The following is an 18083-nucleotide window of genomic DNA, read 5'->3' as shown; positions in this document are numbered from 1 at the left end:
TTGTCTGGGTATCTAGTTCCTGATATAGGTCACATGCATTTTCTGGCACATTTCTTTATATTTTAAAAATTATTTATGGCTGTGCTGGGTCTTCATTGTTGTGTGTGGGATTTTTCTAGTTGCAGTGAGTGGGGGCTATTCTCTAGTTCTGTGAACAAGCTTCTCATTGCAGTAGCTTCTCTGATTGCAAAGCATGGGCTTTGCAATGAGGTTGGACTCAACAGTTGTGTCCCACAGGCTTAGTTGCTCCATGGCATGTGAGATCTTCATGGACAAGGGATCCAACCAGTGTCCCCTGCATTGCAAGGCAGGTTCTTAACCCCCGATCAGCAGAGAAGCCCTATATTTCTTTTACTTACTTGTTTTTAGCCACACTGGGTGGCATGTGGGATCTTAGTTCCTTGACCAGGGCTCAAACCCATACCCCTCTGCATTGGAAGCATGCAGTCTTAACCACTGGGTCACCAGGTAAGTCCCTGGGTCTACATTTTTTTAAGGGGCTGACAGGGTTTTTGAATCCTGTACTTGGGAAGAAATGATAAAGTGAAAGTCACTCACACATGTCCAACTCTTTGCCACCCCATTTACTGTAGCCCACCAGGCTCCTTGGTCCATGGAATTCTCCACATAAGAATACGACAGTGGGTATCCATTCCCTTCTCCTAGGGATCTTCCTGATCCAGCAGTTGAGCCCAGGTCTCCTGCATTGCAGGCAGATTCTTTTCTATCTGAGCCACCAGGGAAGCCCCTGGGAAGAAATGATAAGGATATTATAAAGGAAAACGATGCTATGAATCTAAAATGTAAGGGACAAATTTCTCTGATAACAGAAGTATTTCTTTCCAAATTTCAGGCTTCAGATTGCTTCTCTCCTGGCTCATCCAGGATGCCTGGTTCAGTGGACACATAGTAGCTCTTCCCTCTTCCTTCTTCCCCTTCCCAGCTAGCCCAGATTTCCAGTGGGGACTTAAGTGATCCCAGCTCTAAGCTGATTAACAGAAGCCAATTCTACCCTTCTCTGGGGTGGCTCAGATGGTAAAGAATCTGCTTGCAAAGTAGGAGATTTGGGTTCGATCCCTGGGTCAGGAAGATCCCCTGGAGAAGAGAATGGCTATCCACTCCAGAATTCTTGCCTGCAAAATCCCATGAGCAGAGAAACCTGGTGGGCTACAGTTCATGGGGTCACAAAGAGTTAGACACAAATGAGAGACCAACACACAACCTTCTCCCAGATGCACCTGTGAACAAGTATGGTCTAATCAAAGTGCACATCAGGACTTTTGCTGGGAATTCTAGGGCAAAGAGTTTTCTGCTGTGTGATTATCAGCACAGTGCCATGGGAACCAGGCAGCCCTGGGTATCCATCTGGGAGTTCCAAGCCTTTAACCAAGGATGCCACTAACAGCGCAGAGCCCAGGAAAGAATCAGGTCCTTGAAATATCATTGAGCTGCTGGAGGAAGCCTCCCTATGGACTTTCTGTCACCAGGGCCTAGAAATTTCTTTTATTGTTTGAGTCACGTTTCCTGTTTTCTTGCCACGGAAACCATCCTCAGTGGTACCCTTGGGATACCTGTCGCTTGAGTCTTTGATCTGAAACTTTTTGTCTCTGATGTAGAGAGACGGAATTCTAGAACCCCTGGGCTGTTGGCTCCAGGGAGGAGGCAGCCCTGACCTATTTATCCCAACAGTAGTCCTGGCAGAGGTGGACCCGTCCTTCCCAGAGGTGTTCCGGCTCATGCTCAGTCCCTCAGTCATGTCCGACTCTTTGAGGCTTCATGAACTAGCCCACCAGGCTCCTCTGTCCATGGGATTTCCCAGGCAAGAATCCTGGAATAGGTTGCCACTTTCTTCTCCAGGGGATATTCCCAACCCAAGGATCGAATCCACATTTCCTGCATTGTAGGTAGATTCTTTACAGACTGACCCACCTGGAAAGCCCTCCCAGAGGTGAGCGGAATCTAAATTCCTGGTCCCAAAGGAATTTACCAGCATCCTTATGAATGCAGTCCATCCAGTGAGTCTAAAGGGCTAATTTCTTAAAGGGCTATATTCAACTCCTCTGGAAAAAGAGAAGCCTGAAAGTGAAAATAGTATTCTCTTTGCCACCCCAAGGACTATAACCTGCCAGGCTCCTCTGTTCACAGGGTTCTCCAGGCAAGAATACTGGAGTGGGTTGCCATTCCCTTCTCCAGGACATCTTTCCGACCCAGGGATCGAACCCAGGTCTCCTGCATTGTACACAGATTCTTTTCCATCTGAGCCACCAGGGGAAGCCCTTAAAGAGAAGCCTAGATACCCTGTGCTGTACTTGGTCACTCAGTCATGCCTGACTCTTTGTGACCCCATGGACTGTAGCCTGCCAGGCTCCTTTGTCCATGGCGGTTCTCCAGGCAAGAATACTGGAGTGGGTTGCCATGCCATGCCATGCCATGACCCAAGGGATCTTCCTGACCCAGAGATCAAACCCATGTCTCCCATATTGCAGGCAGATTCTTTACCGTTTGAGCCCCCAGGGAAGCCCAGATACTTTGTAAATAATCATAACTGTCCTGTTCCCCCACTTCCTTCCCCCAGCCCCACCTAAAAATTCAGCAGATCAAAGGGCTGCCTTCTCTTTCTGATTTTATCTTCTGTAGCTCCTTCCCTTTGAGTCTCAACAGATGATCCTGGGGTTGTGACTTCCAGATCCTATTAGGCGCCTTTCCTCTTATCAGTCTCAGACAGACCCATGCCTGCCTGTTCCACCCAGTGGGGGCCTCTTTGACATGACGTGGGGGTGGAGGGCACCTCCCATGCCCTGAATTCCACTTGGGTCTCTTTTGTTCCTTTCCATTCAATCGCTCAATAAGATAAAGTATCCTCTGTGAAGAATAGAAAAGAAACTGGAAAAACAAGAGTGTATACTGATTAAAGGTTCATTCAAAACTACAATAATGAAAACAGTTTGGGACTCTTTTTTATATAGCCTAAGAATAGACATCAAATAATTGGAACTGCATAGAAAGTTCTGAAATGTCACCAAATGTATATGATATATAAGAATGTATTTTGTGGTCGAGATAGTATTTCAAATCATTTCAGGGGAAGGATAAATCAGTGGTTGTCAATTTGGGGTGCCAGGGGACCCTGGGCAACGTCTAGAGGCATTTTTGGTTGTCACAACTGGTGTAATGCTGCTAGAATTTGATAGTGATCAGAAATGTTGCTAAACATCCTGCAATGTACAGGACAACCCCCAAACAAAGAATTACCTGGCCCCAAATATCAGAAGTGCCATTGGTGAGAAACCTTGGGATAAATAAGATATTTGGAAGAATCATTCAGGAGGAAAAAGAAAAATGAAATTAGATTCTGAATCATAATAAAATTAACTTCAAGTTAGGTAAAATATAAATTAAAATTTTTTTATTTTTTATTTTTTTTCCATTTATTTTTATTAGTTGGAGGCTAATTACTTTACAATATTGTAGTGGTTTTTGCCATACATTGACATGAATCAGCCATGAATTTACATGTGTTCAAAATATAAATTTTTATAAGTAAAATCTTAATAAAATTTATGAGAAAACACAGAAAAATTTTTATTTTTATTGTGTAAAGACTTTTTAAAACCACACAAGCAAATCTGAAATAAGAAAGGAAATACTGGTAGACTTCACCCCATAATCATGAAAAACACCATAAGACCATAAAGGCACTATAAGAAATACCAACTAGTTTTTAAATGGAGCTCCACACGGGTGTGCCCATGTGGGACAGCTCAGTGTGTGGCAGAGATCCACGCTGGGGGTAACCGGCATTTGCTGCTTTGCTCTGCATATGCAAGGAACCAAAGTCAAGAATCATTTCAACCCTAGGCTTGTGCTCCAGACCAGATGGTGAGCTTCAGGCATCCCTTAGAACAGTATGACCCTTTCATGATGCCTAAAGAAACTTTCTATGCAGAGATGTGTTTTTCATCTTCTTCCTTAGCTCTGTGCTAGAAATGTTGCCCTCTGAGGAGCTTTCAATCCCTTAGGTCTTTAGGGGTCTGCAGATCCTCAGGCCTGAATCCTAAACAGTTTTTATTTCATTTTCTTTCTTTGATTTATTATTCAACATAAAGTTCAAGGTGATTATAAAGCTTTGGTTGGAATCCTTTCTCCAGCCTTGAACACTGGGCAGCACATTGAAAGATTAACTTCCCAACCAGTAGCCTGGCTCTCTCCGAGTGGTATAGCCTGGTGCTGAGGTGCCCAGATGCTGGCAGCAAACCACCAGGGTTTGAATCCTGAGTCTTCTATTTGTCTGCCACGTTAGTGGGCAAGTTAGTTAATGTCCATTGGGGCTCAGTTTCCTCATCTGGAAACTGGGTGCAGTAATGTTACCTATTTCAAAGGGGTGAAAGTGGAAGTACTTACCCCTGTGCCCAGCGCAGAGTGAGTCATGTCATATGAGGAAAACTTGAAATAGGCTGGGCTTCCTTGGTGGCTTAGATGGTAAAGAATCTGCCTGCAATACAGGAGACCTGGGCTCGATCCCGGGGTTGGGAAGACCTGTGGAGAAGGAAATGGCAACCCACTCAGGTATTCTTCCCTGGGGAATTCCATGGACAGAGGAGCCTAGTGGGCTACAGTCTATGGGGTTGCAGAGTCTGTAGCAAACTGAGTAACAATTTCACTTTTAGCCTGTCTTGACTTCTTTAGGAAACAATGTATCTAAAATACCCCTGGGGTCAGGCAAAAGAAAAAAAAAAAAAAAAAAGAAATACCGACTAGAGTTGCAACAAATGTGACAAAAAATTAACACTTTTTCCCCCACACTTTTTTCTTCTTTTTCAGATTCTTTTCCATTATGTGTTTTAAAATTTAATTTTTATTCACATTGGAATATAGTTGATTTACAATATTGTGTTACTTTCAGTAGTACAGCAAAATGATTCAGTTACACATAAACATACATCCATTCTTTTAGAATTCTTTTCCCATACAGGTTATTACAGAATATTGAGTAGAGTTCCCTGTGCTATACAGTAGGTCCTTGTTGATTATTCCCACACTTTTATCAGCACTGGAGGAAATTAAACATCATTTTACAATGATTTTCCCCTCAACTTTATTGAGGTATGACTGAAATAAAAAATTGGACATATTTAAGGCTTACAATGTGGTGTTTTGATGTATATATACCTTGTATGGGCTTCCCAGGTGGCACAGTGGTAAAGAATTTGCCTGCCAATGCAAGAAATGTAAGAGACACACCAGTTTGATCCCCGGGTCGGGAAGATCCCCTGGAGAAGGAAATGGCAACCTGCTCCAGTATTCTTGACTGGAAAATTCCCTGGACAGAGGAGCCTGGCGAGCTACTGTCTATGGGGTCACAAAGAGTTGGACATGACTTAGCAACTGAGCACACACACATACCTTGTGTAATGATTACTGCAGTCAAGCTAATTAACATATCCAACACCTTTGTGTGTGGAGGAGGTGGTGAGGGGAGAACCCTTAAGATCTACCCTCAGGGATTCCCTGGTAGTCCAGTGGTTAGGACTTCAGGCTTTCACTGCCCAAGTTCAGTCTCTAGTCGGGGAATTAATATCCCACAAGCTGTGGAGCATGGCCAAAAAACAAAAAAAATTCAACTCTCAGCAAATTTTAAGTACGTGATCTATTATTAATTATAGTTGTCATGCTTTATATAAGCTCTCTAGAACTTATTCATCTTCTAACTGAAAGTCTGTACCTTATGACCAACATCTTCCCATTTCCTTAACTCCCAAGTCTCTGGAAAACACCATTTCTTGTTTCTGTTTTCCTAAGTTTGACTTTTCAAGATTTTACTTATAACTGATAGCATGCTATATTTGTCTTTCTGTGTCCGGTTTATTTCACCTTGCAAAACACCCTCCAAATTCATCCATATGATTGCAAATTACAAGATTTCCTGTTTTTTACAATTCATTTTTATTGGCGTATACTTGATTTAAAATGTGTTAGTTTCAAGTGTACAACAAAGTGAATCAGTTACACATATTCATATATCCACTCTTTTAGATTCTTTTCCCATATAAGTCATTAAGTAGAGTTCCCTGTGCTATTCAGTAGGTCCTTATTAGTTATCTATTTTATATATAGTAGTTCAGTTCAGTTCAGTCACTCAGTTGTGGCCGACTTTTTGTGACCCTATGAACCGCAGCACCTATGAACCGCAGCCAGGCCTCCCTGTCCATCACCAACTCCCAGAGTTTACTCAAACTCATGTCCATTGAGTCGGTGATGCCATCCAACCATCTCATCCTCTGTTGTCACCTTCTCCTCTAGCCTTCAATCTTTCCCAACATCAAGGTCTCTTCCAATGAGTCAGCTCTTCTCATCAGGTGCCAAAGTATTGGAGTTTCAACTTCAACACCAGTCCTTCCAATGAACACCCAGGACTGATCACCTTTAGATGGACTGGTTGGATCTCCTTGCAGTCCAAGGGACTCTCAAGAGTCTTCTCCAACACCACAGTTCATAAGCATCAATTCTTCGGCGCTCAGCTTTCTTTATAGTTCAACCCTCACATCCATACATGACCACTGGAAAAACCATAGCCTTGACTAGACAGACGTTTGTTGACAAAGTAATGTCTCTGCTTTTTAATATGCTGTCTAGGTTGGTCGTAACTTTCCTTCCAAGGAGTAAGTGTCTTTTAATTTCATGGCTGCAATCACCATCTGCAGTGATTTTGGAGCCCCCCAAAATAAAATCAGCCACTGGTTCCCCATCTATCTGCCATGAAGTGATGGGACTGGATGCCATGATCTTAGTCTTCTGACTGTAGAGTTTTAAGCCAACTTTTTCACTCTCCTCTTCCACTTTCATCAAGAGGCTCTTTAGTTCCTCTTCACTTTCTGCCATAAGGGTGGTGTCATATGCATATCTGAGGTTAGTGATATTTCTCCCGACAATCTTGATTCCAGCTGTGCTTCATCCAGCCCAGCATTTCTCATGATATACTCTGCATATAAGTTAAATAAGCAGGGTGACAATATACAGCCTTGACATACTCCTTTTCCTATTTGCAACCAGTCTGTTGTTCCATGTCCAGTTCTAACTGTTGCTTCCTGACTTCCATACAGGTTTCTCAAGAGGCAGGTCAGGTGGTGTGGTATTCCCATCTCTTTCAGAATTTTCCACAGTTTATTGTGATCCACACAGTCAAAGGCTTTGGCATAGTCAATAAAGCAGAAATAGATGTTTTTCTAGAACTCTCTTGCTTTTTCCATGATCCAAAGGATGTTGGCAATTTGATCTCTGGTTTCTCTGCCTTTTCTAAAACCAGCTTGAACATCTGGAAGTTCATGGTTCACATATTGCTGAAGCCTGAATTGGAGAATTTTGAGAATTACTTTACTAGCATGTGAGATGAGTGCAATTGTGTGGTAGTTTGAGCATTCTCTGGCATTGCCTTTCTTTGGGATTGGAATGAAAACTGACCTTTTCCAGTCCTGTGGCCACTGCTGAGTTTTCCAAATTTGCTGACATATTGAATGCAACACTTTCACAGCATCATCTTTTAGGATTTGATATAGCTCAACTGGAATTCCATCACCTCCACTAGCTTTGTTCGTAGTGATGCTTCCTAAGGCCCACTTGACTTCACATTCCAGGATGTCTGGCTCTAGGTGAGTGATCACACCATCGTGATTATCTGGGTTGTGAAGGTTTTTTTTGTACAGCTCTCCGGTGTATTCTTGCCACCTTTTCTTAATATCTTCTGCTTCTGTTAGGTCCATACCATTTCTGGCCTTTGTTGAGCCCATCATTGCAGGAAATGTTCCCTTGGTATCTCTAATTTTCTTGAAGAGATCTCTAGTCTTTCCCATTCTATTGGTTTCCTCTATCTTTGCACTGATCACTGAGGAAGGCTTTCTTATCTCTCCTTGCTATTCTTTGGAACTCTGTATTCAAATGGGTATATCTTTCCTTTTCTCCTTTGCTTTTGGCTTCTCCTCTTTTCACAGCTATTTGTAAGGCCTCCTCAGACAGCCATTTTGCTTTTTTGCATTCCTTTTTCTTGGGGATGGTCTTGCTCCCTGTCTCCTGTACAATGTCACAAACCTCTGTTCATAGTTCATCAGGCACTCTGTCTATCAGATCTAGTCCCTTAAATCTATTTCTCATTGCCACTGTATAATTGTAAGGGTTTTGATTTAGGTTATACCTGAATGGTCTAGTGGTTTTCCCCACTTTCTTCAATTTCAGTCTGAATTTGGCAATAAGGAGTTCATGATCTGAGCCACAGTCAGCTCCCAGTCTTGTTCTTGCTGACTGTGTGGAGCTTCTCCATCTTTGGCTGCAAAGAGCATAATCAATCTGATTTCGGTGTTGACCATCTGGTGATGTCCATGTGTAGAGTCTTCTCTTGTGTTGTTGGAAGAGGGTGTTTGCTATGACCAGTGTGTTCTCTTGGCAAAACTCTATTAGCCTTTGCCCTGCTTCATTCTGTACTCCAAGGCCAAATTTGCCTGTTACTCCATGTGTTTCTTGACTTCCTACTTTTGCATTCCAGTCCCCTATAATGAAAAGGACATCTTTTTTGGGTGTTAGTTCTAAAAGGTCTTGTAGGTCTTCATAGAACCATTCAGCTTCAGCTTATTCAGTGTTACTGGTCAGGGCATAGACTTGGATTATTGTGATATTGAATGGTTTGCCTTGGAAATGAACAGAGATCATTCGGTTGTTTTTGAGGTTGTATCCAAGTACTGCATTTCAGACTCTTTTGTTGACTATGATGGCTACTCCATTTCTTCTAAGGGATTCCTACCCACAGTAGTAGATATAATGGTCATCTGAGTTAAATTCACCCATTCCAGTCCATCTTAGTTTGCTGATTCCTAAATTGTCAACGTTCACTCTTGCCATCTCCTGTGACCACTTCCAATTTGCCTTGATTCATGGACCTAACATTCCAGGTTCTTATGCAATATTGCTCTTTACAGCATCAGACCTTGCTTCTATCACCAGTCACATCCACAACTGGGTGTTGTTTTTGCTTTGGCTCCATCCATTCATTTTTCTGGAGTTATTTCTCCACTGATCTCTAGTAGCATATTGGGCACCTACTGACCTGGGGAGTTTCTCTTTCAGTATCCTATCATTTTGCCTTTTCATACTGTTCATGGGGTTCTCAAGGCAAGAATACTGAAGTGGTTTACCATTTCCTTCTCCCGTGGACCACATTCTGTCAGACCTCGCCACCATGACCCGACCATCTTGGGTGGCCCTGCACGGCATGGCTTAGTTTCATTGAGTTAGACAAGGCTGTAGTCCATGTGATCAGATTGACTAGTTGTCTGTGATTGTGGTTTCAGTCTGTCTGCCCTCTGATGCCCTCTCTCAGCGCCTACCATCTTACTTGGGTTTCTCTTACCTTGGACGTGGTGTATCTCTTCACGGCCGCTCCAGCAAAGTGCAGCTGCTGCTCCCTACCTTGGTTGTGCGGTATCTTCTCTCGGCCAGCACCTCCTGACCTTGAACCTGGGGTAGCTCTTCTCGCCCGCTGCTCCTGATCTTGGACGTGGGGTAGCTCGCCACACAGCCGCTGCTTGTGTAGTGTCAATTCCAATCTCCCAATTTATCCCTCCCCCTACTTTTCCCCTTGTTACCTGGTAAGTTTGGTTTCTACATCTTGACTCTATTTCTGTTTTGTGAATAAATTCATTTGTACCATTTTTCCAGATTCCAAAATAAATTATATCATATGACATTTATTTTTCTCTACCTGACTTACTTCACTCAGTATAACAAGGATTTCCTTTAAGGCTGAAAAATATTTTACCATATATGTATATTTACCCATTTTATTAGTGTTGATAAAATATCTCCCAATTTCTTTATCTGTTCATCCATGGACAGACACTTTTGTTATTTCCAATATCTTGGCTATTGTGAATAATAGCATATTATTGCATATATTGCAATATATAGCATATTTAGCTATATGCAATATATACAATATATATATAGCATATAGCAATATAGCATATATAGCATATGCAATAATAGCATAATATTGCAATAAACATGAAAGTGCACATATTGCTTTAAGATACTGATTTAATTTCCTTTGGATATATACTAAGAAGTAGGATTACTGGGTCATATGGTAGTTTCATTTTTAAGTTTTTGAGGAACTTCCCTACTGTTTTCTGTGGTGGCTTTACCAATTTACCTTCCTACCAAAAGTGTAGAAATGTTCTCTTTTCTTTAAAACCTCATGAACACTTCTTATCTCTTGTCTTTTTGATAATAGCCATTTTAACAGATGTGAGATATCTCACTGTGGTTTTGATTTGCATTTCCCTGATGGTTAGGAACGACGAACAAGTTTTCATATACTTGTTGGTCATTCATAAGTCTTCTTTAGAGAAACATCTATTCAGTTCCTTTGCCCATTTAAAAAAATAATTTTATTTGTTTTTGGTTGAGCTGGGTTTTCATTGCTTTGCTCAGGCTTTCTCTAGTTGCGGTGAGTGAGGGCTCCTTCTAGGTTTGGTGCATGGGCTTTAGTAGTTGCAGCACCCAAGCTCAGTAGTTGCGTCCTATGGGCCCTAGAATGTGGGACCAGTAGTTGTGGCACACAGGCTTTGTTGCTCTGTGGCATGCGGAATCTTCTCAGACCAGGATTGAACCTGAGTCCCCTGCATTGGCGGGCAGATTCCTATCCACTGCACCACCCTGGAAGTCCCCTTTGCCCATTTTTACATTGGATTATTACTGTTTCCAGTTGAGTTGTATGATTTCTTTATACATTTTGGATATTAACCCCTTATCTGGTACATGGTTTGCAAAGTTTTTCTCCCATTCTAGAGGTTGCCTTTTCATTTTGTTATTTGTTTCCTTGCTGTGCAGAAACTTTTTAGTTTGATGTTATCCCTCTTGTTTATTTTTGCTTTTGTTGTAGGTGCTTTTGGTGTCATCAAATAAATCATTGCCAAGATCTGTGTGGGGGGACTCATTCCATATATTTTGTTCTAGAATGTTCATTGTAGCATTTTTAAAAGTCTTTATTGAATTTGTTACAATATTGCATCTGTTGCCTATACTCTGGCTTGTTGGCCTGGAGGATGTGGGATCTTAGCTCCCCCACCAGGGATCTAACCCATGTACCCTGCACTAGAAGGAGAAATCTCAACCACTGGATCACCAGGCAAGTCCCTGTAGTATTGTTATAATGGAGAAAAACTAGAGGAAGCCTCAATGCCCAATAATCAGGAATCAGTTCATTCAATGGAATACCATGTTGCCATTAAAGATAGTGTAATAATAGTGTAAAAGAATATTTCACTTGGAAAAATGTTTACTGTTTATTCAGAGAGAAAATATTAAAAATTGTATTAGGGGACTTCCCTGGTGGTCCAGTGGCTAAGATTCTGCACTCCCAATGCACAGAGTGAGGTTCCATCCTTGGTCAGGGAACTAGATCCCACATCACAGCAACTAAGAGTTTGCATGCTACAGCTATGACCTGGTGCAGCCAAATAAATAAATAAATATTTTAAAAAGTTGTTGTAGTAGTTTCTTTTTGTAAAAGAAAAAGTACATATATGTTTGTGCTCAGTCGCTCAATCATGTCCAACGCTTTGTGACTCCAGCCCACCAGACTCCTCTGTCCATGGGATTTCCCAGGCAAGAATACTGGAGTGAGTTGCCATTTCCTTCTCCAGGGGATCTTTCTGACCCAGGGGTCATACCTGTATCTCTTTCATCTCCTGCATTGGCAGGTGGGTTCTTTACCACTAGTACCACCTGGGAAGCTGCTATATATATGTTTACATTAATAGAAAAAAGGATATTTATTTATTTATTTATTTATTTATTTTATTTTTTTGTTTTGAAAAAAAGATATTTAAATAAAGACACTAAACAGTTGATGGGATCATTTCTGGTTGGGGGAATTGGGTGATGGGATTTTTTTCTGTGTGTTTTCAAAAAATTCTAAAAACATCTGAATAATGTTTTTCAAAATTTCCAAGCAACGTGGTTGTAAAACACTCACCAGGGATGGACTGTGTGTGCTCCTAGGTGTCTGCAAACTTGGCCTCTGGGATTGGGCAGCCCCTTGCCTTCGTTCTCTGTGGTCTCCATTTTCCCACCTCCTAAATGTGGGTGGATGAGCTTAGAGTCTCAGATGTCTACGGTTTGCAGTTGCTGTTGTCAGCTGACAAGCCCTGTGAGGATTTGTGCCAAAGCATTCACTCATTCTTGTTATCCATTAATAGCATGTGGGACACACATGTCTCTGACAGATAACTTACCTTCAAATGACTTACATGTATGTCTATTCCCTCATTGGGCCTTTGCTCCAAAGTAAACATAAGGTAAAGGCTTCTGGTGTGTGTGCTCAGTCGTGTCTGATACTTTGTGACCTCATGGTCTGTAGCCCCCTGCCAAGTCTCCTCTATCCATGGAATTTCCCAGGCAAGAATACTGGAGTAGGTTGCCATTTCCTTCTGCAGGAGATCTTCCCAACCCAGGGACTGAACCCTTGTCTCCTGTATTGGCAGGTGAATTCTTTACCACTAGTGTCACTTGGGTGGTTCAGCAGTAAAGATTCTGCCTGCCAATGCAGGAGACAAGAGTTCGATCCCTGGGTTGGGAAGATCCCCTGGAGAAGAAAATGGCAACCCAATCCAGTATTCTTGCCTGGAAAATTTCATAGACAGAGGAACCTGGCGCTCTACAGTCCATGGGGTTTCACAAGAGCTAGACATGAATGAGTGACTAAACTACCACTACCACCAAACATGAAGTAAAGAAGGGACCCAGCCCATTTTATGTTTTTTTTTTTAACATCTGTTACAATTTATTTATTATTTTTATTTATTTTCATTTTATTTTCAGCCATGCTGTTTGGCATGTGGGATCTTAGTTCCCCAACCAGGAGCTGAACCCACACCCCTTGCATTGGAAGCACGGAGTCTTAACCACTGGACCACCAGAGAAGTCCCAGGGCTCATTTTAGAGCCCAGCAAGGTGAAGTCCAGGCTGACGAACATTACCTGTATGTGGTGTTTTTTTTTGTCCAGGGCCACTTGAAGTGGCCTCTGCTAACCCCAGGGCCTTTGTATGTACAGGGAACCCAGAGCTCCTGTTTATTTATGTATTATTTTTTTCAAATGAAGTTGTTAACAGTTTATCTTTTTTTGATTGATGTATCATTGATTTACAATGTTGTGTTAATTACTGCTGTATGGCAAAGTGACTCAGTTATACATATACATGCATTCTTTTTTATGTTCCTTTCCATTATGATTTATTACAGGATATTGAATATAGTTCCCTGTGTTCTGCAGTGGGACCTTGTTAATCATCCATTCTATATATACTACTTTGCATCTGCTAAATGCAAATTCCCAACCCATCTGTCTCCCACTTCCCCTCCTCCCCCTTGGCAACCACAAGTCTGTTCCCAGAGCTCCTTTATATTATTAGGTCACAGGGAAACCAGGCATAGACTGACACAGAGAAAGAATCTATGAGTGACAGGAGCAAAAGCAGTTTCTGGGACAGAAAAGTCCCCCAAAGTCCTGGGGAAAAGATGATCTTGCTGGTTGATCATCAGGGGTTATCTAATAATTTGCTCCAAGTCTCAGATTCTTTATTCTGCATTAGGTGGGTTGGGGAGGTTCGGATTCCATGGCCTTTTCAGCTGAAAAATTCTAAGACTGTTAGGTCTGATGGGGATTTTTCAAGTCCACAGTCTTTGAGGTGAGAAGACAGGGAGAAGAAGGGAAGAGAAGAAATAGGGTAATGACTTTGTCAATCCAGACAGCTGTCTACTGTGCCTTCTTGGTTTTCTAAACTAGCACTCTTCAATAGAAGTATTATAAAGCAAACTCATATGTAATTGTAATTTTTCTTTTTTTAAAAGTTTTGTCTGGAAACCCAGGCTTGAGACGGGGTGCCCGTATTTTTATTTATTATTATTATTTTACAAATGTTTATTTGGCCATACTGGGTCTTAGTTGCAGCATGTGGGATCTGGAATCTTCAGCTGAGGCACGTGGGATCTAGTTCCCTGACCAGAGACTGAACCTGGGCACCCTGTGTTGGGAGAGCAGAGTCTTAGCTACTGGACTACCAGGGAAGTCCCAATTTTAATTTTTCTAGTAGCTACATTTTGAGAAGTAAAAAGAAATAGGTGAAATTAATTTTAATAATATGATTGATTTAGTCTAATATATAAAAAATATGGGAGCTCCCCAGGTGGCAGGCACAGTGGTAAAGAACCCACCCCACCTGCCAGTGTAGGAGGTGAAGGAGACGGGGTTCTATCCCTAGGTTGGGAAGATGCCTTGGAGTAGGAAATGGTCACTGACTCCAGTATTCTTGTCTGAGAAATCCCATGGACAGAGGAGCCTGGCGCCTACAGTCCATGGAGTCATGAAGAATCAGACACGACCAAGAGACTGAGCACACACGTCAAAAATATTGTGTGATGAATATAAAAATCCTTGAGAGATCTTATGTTTATTTTTTGATATGAAGTCTTTACTATCAGGTGTGCATTTTACACTTAGGGCACATATCCATTTGGACTAGCTACGCTTCAAATTCTCAATAGCCACACGTAGCTAGGGACTACCATATTGGACAGTGCAGCTTTAATCCCTATGCGGTTCCGTTCAGTTCAGTCACTCAGTCATGTCCGACTCTTTTCGACCCCATGAATCGCAGCACGCCAGGCCTCCCTGTCCATCACAAACTCCCGGAGTTTACTCAAACACATGTTCATCGAGTCGGTGATCCCATCCAGCCATCTTATCCTCTGTCGTCCCCTTCTCCTCCTGCCCCCAATCCCTCCCAGCATCAGGGTCTTTTCCAATGAACCAACTCTTCGCATGAGGTGGCCAAAGTATGGTAAGGCTTATTTCTCCCCTTATATAGATGGGAAAAGAGAGTTAGAGGATCTACAGTGCACCTAGCGGAGCAGAGAAAGGGCCCCATGCCTTCCCTCTGCCCCTCGGCTGATTCTCCAATTCTACCCCACCCTCCTCCATAGCCTGAGGTACAGTGCATCCTCTTTGTGCTCAAAGGCAAGTGGGGAGAGAGAGCCAATTCACTTCTAGTGCAGTGACATGCCAGATAGTGCAGTGGGGTTCAGATCAGGAAGAGGGCTGTGAGGCTTGGAGGAGACAGGTCAAGTTATCTTTCAGCAACCGAATGGCCTGGGCTGGGAGTCGTGGCTGGGTAGGTCTCCCTGATAAGCTGCCCAGACAAATAGATTCCCGGAGACCCATCTCAAGGACACATGGGCCAGTCTTCCATGACCTGTGACTTTCTTATCTGTACACAGAATTTCAAGTTTCACTGAGGCTTGGCCCCGCCAGAGAGGCATAAAATGCCCAGTAGCAAGAAGAGAAGGCATCCATAAAAACAGCAATGATAATATGAACACTAACAGTGATGTGTGAAACCACACAGGGGAAAGTGGTTCTGCCCTTGGCAGTGCAGTATTTCCCCCAGCATCCCTGGGAGGCACATGGTTCCCATATTGGAGGCCCTCCCCTCACTGTTCCCGGGTCCAGTGCTGACATTCAGGGAGACCACCCCCATGCCAGGTTCCTGCTGCCGATCTGCTTGGGTGGGGGCGGGGGGAGTCTCAGAATGTCTTTTCTTGAGTGTAACCAACCAAGAGACCACTCCATGTGATCCATGAATTTAGGTGATTTTTTTTCTACTGAAGACTCTATAATGAAAGCAACTACTTATCAAACACGAACTGTTCGCCTCAAGGACAAAAGTGTAAGGGGACGAAAGAAAAAAAAACAAAAAAGTGTAAGGGGACAGAGTAGGGTGTGGGTTACACAGGGAGGGACTGTGTGGCTGAGCCAAGGAGGGGCAGGATTGAAAACAGATGTCCATCTACAGAAGAATGGATAAAAAAGATGTGGTACTTATATATGAAGGCATAGTACTCAGCCATAACAAGGAACAAAACTGTATCATTTGTAGAGATGTGGATGGACCTAGGAAGTATCATATAGAGTGAAGTATGTCAGAAAGAAAAAAACAAATATCATATATTAACACATATGTGTAGAAATTAGAAACATGGTGCAGATGATCTTATTTGGAAAGTAGAAATAGAGACACAGACGTAGAGAACAAATTCATGGATACCAAGGGGGAAAGGAGTGGGTAAGAGGAATCAGGAGATTGGGATTGACATATTTACACTATCAACACTATGATAAAATAGATAACAAATGAGAACCTACTGTATAGCACCGGGAACACTACTTAATGCACTGCAGTGATCTGAATGGGAAGGAAATCCAAAAGGGAGGAAATATATATAGATGTATGGCTGATTCGTTTTGCTGTACAGTTGAAACGAACACATTGTAAAGCAACTATACTTCAATAAAAATTAATTTTAAAAAACAAAATAATTTTAAAAAGATTCTTTCCCATATAGGCGATTAGAGTATTGAGTAGCTATACAGGCAGTAGGTTCTTATTAGTTATCTATTTAATATATAGCAGTGTGTATATGTCAATCCCAATCTTGCAGTTTGTCCACAGCCTCTACCCCCAGCCCCCTGGTAACCATGTTTGCTTCCTACATCTGTGACTCTACTTTCGTTTGGTAAAAATAGGGAAAGCTTCACGGATTTGCATATCATCCTTATGTAGGGTCCATGCTAATCTTCTCTGTATGGTTCCAATGGTAATGTATGTACTGCTGAAGTGATCAATCTTTTTCATTTAGAAAAGTCCCTTTAACATTTCTCTTGAAGATGGCTTGATGGTTTTACAGGCTCTTGCTTGTCTGTAAAATTTTTGATCACTTCATCGAATCTGAGCCAAAGCCTTGCAGATAAAGTATTCTTGGTTGTAGTTTTTTCCCTATCATCACATTAAATATATTATGCCATTCCCTTCTGGCCTGCAGATTTTCTGCTGAAAAGTCAGCTGACAGGGGAGTTTCTTTGTATGTCACGTTTTGCTTATTCCTTCCTACTTTAATATTCTCATCTGTGTGTGTGTTCAGTTGCTAAGTCGTGTCCTGCTCTTTGCAACACCATGGACTGCAGCACGCCAGGCTTCTCAGTCCTTCACCATCTCCCAGAGTTTGCTCAAACTCATGTCCATTGAGCTGGGAATGCCATCCAGCCATCCCATCCTCTGTCATCCTCTTCTCCTCCTTCCCTCAATCTTTCCCAGCATCAAGGTCTTTTCCAATGAGTTGGCTCTTCACATCGGGTGGCCAAAGTATTGGAGTTTCTGCTTCAGCGTCAGTCCTTCCAATGAATATTCAGGGCTGATTTCCTCTAGGACTGACTGGTTCTTTATTCTTTGCCATTTTAATTATAATATGTCTTGGTGTTTTCCCCTTTGAGTTGATCCTATTTGGAAGTCTCTGTGCTTCCTGGACCTGGATGTCTGTTTCCTTTCCCAGGTTAGGGAAGCTTTCAGCTATTATGTCCTCTAATACGCTCTCCAGCCCCTTCTCTCTCTCTTCTCCTCCTGGGACCCCCATAATGTAAAGGTTAGTTGTTTGATTTTGTCTCAGAGGTCTCTTAAACTGTCCCCATTTTTTATATTATTTTTTAATTTTTCTGTTCAGTTTGGGTGATTTCCACTACTCTGATTTTAATTTGCTGATTTGTTCCTTTTATCATTGAATCTACTGTTGATTCCTTCTAGTGTATTTTTCATTTCTGTTATTTATTTATTTTTAAACATTAATCATTTTTTGGCTGAGCTGGGTCTTTGCTGTTTTTGTGTGGGTTTTCTCTAGTTGCGGTGAGCAGGGGACTACTTTTGACGTGGTTCGTGGACTTCTCACTGTGGACGCTTCTCTTGTTGCAGAGCACAGGCTCTTGGTGTTTGGCTTCAGTAACTGTAGCACAGGGTCTTAGGTGCTCTGGGGTATGTAGAATCTTCCCAGATCAGGGATCAAACCTGTGTCCCCTGCCTTGGCAGGCGGATTTTTTTTTTTTTATCACTGGACCACCAGGGATGTCCATCATTATCTTCTTGAGTCTGCTTTCCCCATGACCTTGCTCGTCTATTTTCCCATAGAGGGATAAATGCCAAATCTTGAAACT

The 18083-nt window shown here is 42.2% G+C and overlaps 1 non-coding gene across 1 annotated transcript; it reads right to left on the bottom strand.

Moving 5' to 3' along the window:
• Positions 1-16620: 16620 nt before the first annotated feature.
• LOC122442741 lies at positions 16621-16723 on the bottom strand. The gene has a single exon (XR_006269737.1). It is a non-coding gene; the product is annotated as a U6 spliceosomal RNA (small nuclear RNA).
• Between the last annotated feature and the right edge of the window lie 1360 nt (positions 16724-18083).

This window comes from Cervus canadensis, chromosome 5, assembly GCF_019320065.1.
Source record: "Cervus canadensis isolate Bull #8, Minnesota chromosome 5, ASM1932006v1, whole genome shotgun sequence".
In the NCBI taxonomy this organism is placed as follows: Eukaryota; Metazoa; Chordata; class Mammalia; order Artiodactyla; family Cervidae; genus Cervus; species Cervus canadensis.
The sequence above is the reverse complement of the archived record's forward strand: the minus strand, read 5'-3'. Positions and strand labels throughout refer to the sequence as shown.